This window comes from Salvelinus fontinalis, unplaced genomic scaffold, assembly GCF_029448725.1.
Source record: "Salvelinus fontinalis isolate EN_2023a unplaced genomic scaffold, ASM2944872v1 scaffold_0293, whole genome shotgun sequence".
Taxonomy (NCBI): Eukaryota; Metazoa; Chordata; class Actinopteri; order Salmoniformes; family Salmonidae; genus Salvelinus; species Salvelinus fontinalis.
In genome coordinates this window covers 117,940-125,114 of record NW_026600502.1, presented here as the reverse complement: position 1 = coordinate 125,114, position 7,175 = coordinate 117,940, and the positions used below count along the sequence as shown (strand labels likewise).

The 7,175-nt window shown below is 41.5% G+C and overlaps 1 protein-coding gene across 1 annotated transcript in view; it reads left to right on the top strand.

Annotated features, from left to right (window-relative positions):
* Positions 1-805: 805 nt before the first annotated feature.
* Positions 806-7,175, top strand: part of LOC129845397 (voltage-dependent T-type calcium channel subunit alpha-1G-like) — a gene marked incomplete at its 3' end in the record, with an annotated part of 117,563 nt that continues 111,193 nt past the window's right edge. Inside the window, exon 1 of the mRNA XM_055913309.1 lies at positions 806-1,219. The remainder of the gene's footprint in view (positions 1,220-7,175) is intronic.

Sequence of the window (7,175 nt, the reverse complement as noted above, 5' to 3'; positions counted from 1 at the left end):
GTGACTATTTCCCTCTATTACCCTCCTGCCCCAGTCTCTCTCCTAGGTGGTGACTATTACCCTCCTGCCCCAGTCTCTCTCCTAGGTGGTGACTATTACCCTCTATTACCCTCCTGCCCCAGTCTCTCTCCTAGGTGGTGACTATTACCCTCTATTACCCTCCTGCCCCAGTCTCTCTCCTAGGTGGTGACTACTACACTCTATTACCCTCCTGCCCCAGTCTCTCTCCTAGGTGGTGACTATTACCCTCTATTACCCTCCTGCCCCAGTCTCTCTCCTAGGTGGTGACTATTACCCTCTATTACCCTCCTGCCCCAGTCTCTCTCCTAGGTGGTGACTATTACCCTCTATTACCCTCCTGCCCCAGTCTCTCTCCTAGGTGGTGACTATTTCCCTCTATTACCCTCCTGCCCCAGTCTCTCTCCTAGGTGGTGACTATTACCCTCTATTACCCTCCTGCCCCAGTCTCTCTCCTAGGAGGTGACTATTACCCTCTATTACCCTCCTGCCCCAGTCTCTCTCCTAGGTGGTGACTATTACCCTCTATTACCCTCCTGCCCCAGTCTCTCTCCTAAACATCAGCATGTCATCAATCAACCAATCGGCGACAGATTAACATGTATGAACATAAACAATGCTCTCGGGAGGGTCGTTGAAGCCTCCACAAACCCGGTCTGCCCCGTTGTTTTACCGACTGTGTTCAGAGAGACTCGGTGTGATGGCTGGTTCATTCTACTGTATCGGTAGACGGATGCTTTTTTGGCTCGTGCGCTCCCTGGATGTACAGTAAGCCTGTGCGCGAGGGGAGGGGCGGTCGGTCGGTCACGTGGTCCTGCCTTTTCACCGGGTGCGGCTGAACTCGGGTTTGTGACTCGCGCTGTTAGGCTTTTCAGAGCGGAGCTGGTTCGGGCATGCAGGAGAACACTCTCCGTTACCGGCTGGCTGAATGACCGTATGTTTTGGTTCGAAAGTTCTCTCTCTGTTCTCTCTGAGACTGCGGTGTGTTTTGAGACAACGTGACTCGTGAGGATTTCCCCCCGTTGGATATTGGGATTTTAACTGGAGCGAGAAGAAGAGAAGCACTGGCTGGATAACGGATATTACCGGGGAAACAGAAGCACGCAGATGGAATACCACGGTTTGGGGAGTTTAGGGAGCTCGACACACCGGGAGTGAAGCTCTCCTTGCGGATGGACTCTCCTCTAAACGGCTCTCTCCGGTAACTAACTAACTAACGACTATAACGTTACTCCTTTCTCTCTCTTTCTCTTTATTTCCCATCCGTCTCTCTCTCTGTCTCTCTCTCTCTCTCTGTCTCTCTCTCTGTCTCTCTCTCTCTCTCTCTCTCTCTCTCTCTCTCTCTCTTTCTCTCTCTCTCTCTCTCTCTCTTTCTCTTTATTTCCCATTCGTCTCTCTCTCTCTCTCTCTTTATTTCCCATCCGTCTCTCTCTCTCTCTCTCTCTCTCTCTCTCTCTCTCTCTCTCTCTTTCTCTTTATTTCCTATTCGTCTCTCTCTCTCTCTCTCTCTCTTTCTCTTTATTTCCCATTCGTCTCTCTCTCTCTCTCTCTCTCTCTCTCTCTCTCTCTCTGTCTCTCTCTCTCTCTCTCTCTCCCTCTCTCTCTCTCTCTCTCTCTCTCTCCCTCTCTCTCTCTCTCTCTCTCTCTCTCTCTCTCTCTCTCTCTCTCTCTCTCTCTCTCTCTCTCTCTCTCTCTCTCTTCCCATCCGTCTCTCTCTCTCTCTCTCTCTCTTTATCTTCCCATCCGTCTCTCTCTCTCTCTCTCCTCTCTCCTTCTTTATAATCTCTCTCTCTTCTCTGTCCCTTGACAGATGTGTCCCACTGTAACGTTACTTGCTGTTTCTTTTATGATGTGCAGTTGAAGTCGGAAGTTTACAGACACTTAGGTTGGCGTCATTAAAACTCGTTTTTCAACCACTCCACACATTTCTTGTTAACAAACTATAGTTTTGGCAAGTCGGTTAGGACATCTACTTTGGTTATGACACAAGTAATGTTTCCAATAATCTTTTACAGACGGATTATTTCACTTATAATTCACCGTATCACAATTCCAGTGGGTCAGAAGTTTACATACACTAAGTTGACTGTGCCTTTAAACAGCTTGGTAAATTCCAGAAAATGATGTCATGGCTTTAGAAGCTTCTGATAGGATAATTTGAGTCAATTGGAGGTGTACCTGTGGATGTATTTCAAGGCCTACCTTCAAACTCAGTGCCTCTTCGCTTGACATCATGGGAAAATCTAAATTAATCAGCCAAGACCTCAGAAAAAATTGTAGACGTCCACAAGTCTGGTTCATCCTTGGGAGCAATTTCCAAACGCCTGAAAATACCACGTTCATCTGTACAAATAATAGTACGCAAGTATAAACACCATGGGACCACGCAGCCGTCATACCGCTCAGGAAGGAGACGCGTTCTGTCTCCTAGAGATGAACATACTTTGGTGAGAAAAGTGCAAATCAATCCCAGAACAACAGCAAAAGGACCTTGTGAAGATGCTGGAGGAAACGGGTACAAAAATATGAGAATGAATGAGCCAAAATTCACCCAACTTATTGTGGGAAGCTGGTGGAAGGCTACCCGACAAGTTTGACCCAAGTTAAACAATTTAAAGGAAATGCTACCAAATACTAATTGAGTGTATGTAAACTTCTGACCCACTGGGAATGTGATGAAAGAAATAAAAGCTGAAATAAATAATTCTCTCTACCATTATTCGGACATTTCACATTCTTAAAATAAAGTGGTGATCCTAACTGACCTAAAACAGGGAATTTTTACTAGGATTAAATGTCAGGAATTGTGAAACACTGAGTTTAAATGTATTTGGCTAAGGTGTATGTAAACTTCCGACTTCAACTGTATATACTCTCTGTGTTTTAGCCTGTATGTGTGTGTTACGATATACGTTACGATGGGTGTCTGAGTTTGTGTGTGGGCCTGTGTTCTAGAATATTAGTCATTATCGGTCTAAAGTTGTACCTCGTTACCTCACCTCTCTCAGTAGAATAATAGTCATCTCTTTACCTCACCTCTCACCTCTCTCAGTAGAATAATAGTCATCCCTTTACCTCACCTCTCTCAGTAGAATAATAGTCATCTCTTTACCTCACCCCTCTCAGTAGAATAATAGTAATCTCTTTACCTCACCTCTCTCAGTAGAATAATAGTCATCTCTTTACCTCACCTCTCTCAGTAGAATAATAGTAATCTCTTTACCTCACCTCTCTCAGTAGAATAATAGTCATTTCTTTACCTCACCTCTCTCAGTAGAATAATAGTCATTTCTTTACCTCACCTCTCTCAGTAGAATAATAGTCATCTCTTTACCTCACCTCTCTCAGTAGAATAATAGTCATCTCTTTACCTCACCTCTCTCAGTAGAATAATAGTCATCTCTTTACCTCACCTCTCAGCAGAATAATAGTAATTTCTTTACCTCACCTCTCTCAGTAGAATAATAGTCATCTCTTTACCTCACCTCTCTCAGTAGAACAATAGTCATCTCTTTACCTCACCTCTCTCAGTAGAATAATAGTCATCTATTTACCTCACTTCTCTCAGTAGAACAATAGTCATCTCTTTACCTCACCTCTCTCAGTAGAATACTAGTCATCTCTTTACCTCACCTCTCACAGTAGAATAATAGTAATTTCTTTACCTCACCTCTCTCAGTAGAATAATAGTCATCTCTTTACCTCACCTCTCTCAGTAGAATAATAGTCATCTCTTTACCTCACCTCTCTCAGTAGAATAATAGTCATCTCTTTACCTCACCTCTCACCTCTCTCAGTAGAATAATAGTCATCTCTTTACCTCACCTCTCTCAGTAGAATACTAGTCATCTCTTTACCTCACCTCTCACAGTAGAATAATAGTAATTTCTTTACCTCACCTCTCTCAGTAGAATAATAGTCATCTCTTTACCTCACCTCTCTCAGTAGAATAATAGTCATCTCTTTACCTCACCTCTCTCAGTAGAATAATAGTCATCTCTTTACCTCACCTCTCACCTCTCTCAGTAGAATAATAGTCATCTCTTTACCTCACCTCTCTCAGTAGAATAATAGTCATCTCTTTACCTCACCTCTCTCAGTAGAATAATAGTCATCTCTTTACCTCACCCCTCTCAGTAGAATACTAGTCACCTCTTTACCTCACCTCTCTCAGTAGAATAATAGTCATCTCTTTACCTCACCTCTCTCAGTAGAATAATAGTCACCTCTTTACCTCACCTCTCTCAGTAGAATAATAGTAATCTCTTTACCTCACCTCTCAGTAGAATAATAGTCATCTCTTTACCTCACCTCTCACAGTAGAATAATAGTGATCTCTTTACCTCACCTCTCCCAGTAGAATAATAGTAATCTCTTTACCTCACCTCTCTCAGTAGAATAATAGTCATCTCTTTACCTCCCCTCTCTCAGTAGAATAATAGTAATCTCTTTACCTCACCTCTCTCAGTAGAATAATAGTCATCTCTTTACCTCACCTCTCTCAGTAGAATAATAGTCATCTCTTTACCTCACCTCTCTCAGTAGAATAATAGTCATCTCTTTTACCTCACCTCTCTCAGTAGAATAATAGTCATCTCTTTTACCTCACCTCTCTCAGTAGAATAATATTCATCTCTTTACCTCACCTCTCAGTAGAATACCTGTCATCTCTTTACCTCACCTCTATCAGTAGAATAATAGTCATCTCTTTACCTCACCTCTCCCAGTAGAATAATAGTCATCTGTTTACCTCACCTCTCTCAGTAGAATAATAGTCATCTCTTTACCTCACCTCTCTCAGTAGAATAATAGTCATCTCTTTACCTCACCTCTCACAGTAGAATAATAGTCATCTATTTATCTCACCTCTCTCAGTAGAATAATAGTCATCTCTTTACCTCACCTCTCAGTAGAATAATAGTCACCTCTTTACCTCACCTCTCTCAGTAGAATAATAGTCATCTCTTTACCTCACCTCTCACAGTAGAATAATAGTCATCTCTTTACCTCACCTCTCACCTCTCACAGTAGAATAATAGTCATCTATTTACCTCACCTCTCTCAGTAGAATACTAGTCATCTCTTTACCTCACCTCTCTCAGTAGAATAATAGTCATCTCTTTACCTCACCTCTCACCTCTCTCAGTAGAATAATAGTCATCTCGTTACCTCACCTCTCTCAGTAGAATAATAGTCATCTCTTTACCTCACCTCTCTCAGTAGAATAATAGTCATCTCTTTACCTCACCTCTCACCTCTCTCAGTAGAATAATAGTCATCTCTTTACCTCACCTCTCTCAGTAGAATAATAGTCATCTCTTTACCTCACCTCTCTCAGTAGAATAATAGTCATCTCTTTACCTCACCCCTCTCAGTAGAATACTAGTCATCTCTTTACCTCACCTCTCTCAGTAGAATAATAGTCACCTCTTTACCTCACCTCTCTCAGTAGAATAATAGTAATCTCTTTACCTCACCTCTCAGTAGAAAAATAGTCATCTCTTTACCTCACCTCTCACAGTAGAATAATAGTGATCTCTTTACCTCACCTCTCCCAGTAGAATAATAGTAATCTCTTTACCTCACCTCTCTCAGTAGAATAATAGTCATCTCTTTACCTCCCCTCTCTCAGTAGAATAATAGTAATCTCTTTACCTCACCTCTCTCAGTAGAATAATAGTCATCTCTTTACCTCACCTCTCTCAGTAGAATAATAGTCATCTCTTTACCTCACCTCTCTCAGTAGAATAATAGTCATCTCTTTTACCTCACCTCTCTCAGTAGAATAATATTCATCTCTTTACCTCACCTCTCAGTAGAATACCTGTCATCTCTTTACCTCACCTCTATCAGTAGAATAATAGTCATCTCTTTACCTCACCTCTCCCAGTAGAATAATAGTCATCTGTTTACCTCACCTCTCTCAGTAGAATAATAGTCATCTCTTTACCTCACCTCTCTCAGTAGAATAATAGTCATCTCTTTACCTCACCTCTCACAGTAGAATAATAGTCATCTATTTATCTCACCTCTCTCAGTAGAATAATAGTCATCTCTTTACCTCACCTCTCAGTAGAATAATAGTCACCTCTTTACCTCACCTCTCTCAGTAGAATAATAGTCATCTCTTTACCTCACCTCTCACAGTAGAATAATAGTTATCTCTTTACCTCACCTCTCACCTCTCACAGTAGAATAATAGTCATCTATTTACCTCACCTCTCTCAGTAGAATACTAGTCATCTCTTTACCTCACCTCTCTCAGTAGAATAATAGTCATCTCTTTACCTCACCTCTCACCTCTCTCAGTAGAATAATAGTCATCTCGTTACCTCACCTCTCTCAGTAGAATAATAGTCATCTCGTTACCTCACCTCTCTCAGTAGAATAATAGTCATCTCTTTACCTCACCTCTCTCAGTAGAATACTAGTCATCTCGTTACCTCCCCTCTCTCAGTAGAATAATAGTCATCTCTTTACCTCACCTCTCACCTCTCTCAGTAGAATAATAGTCATCTCGTTACCTCACCTCTCTCAGTAGAATAATAGTCATCTCTTTACCTCACCTCTCTCAGTAGAATACTAGTCATCTCTTTACCTCCCCTCTCTCAGTAGAATAATAGTCATCTCTTTACCTCACCTCTCTCAGTAGAATAATAGTAATCTCTTTACCTCACTCCTCTCAGTAGAATAATAGTCATCTCTTTACCTCACCTCTCTCAGTAGAATAATAGTCATCTCTTTACCTCACCTCTCAGTAGAATAATAGTCATCTCTTTACCTCACCTCTCACCTCTCTCATTAGAATAATAGTCATCTCTTTACCTCACCTCTCACCTCTCTCAGTAGAATAATAGTAATCTCTTTACCTCACCTCTCACAGTAGAATACTAGTCATCTCTTTACCTCACCTCTCTCAGTAGAATAATAGTGATCTCTTTACCTCACCTCTCAGTAGAATAATAGTAATCTCTTTACCTCACCTCTCTCAGTAGAATAATAGTCATCTCTTTACCTCACCTCTCACAGTAGAATAATAGTAATCTCGTTACCTCACCTTTCTCAGTAGAATAATAGTCATCTCTTTACCTCACCTCTCACAGTAGAATAATAGTCATCTCTTTACCTCACCTCTCAGTAGAATAATAGTCATCTCG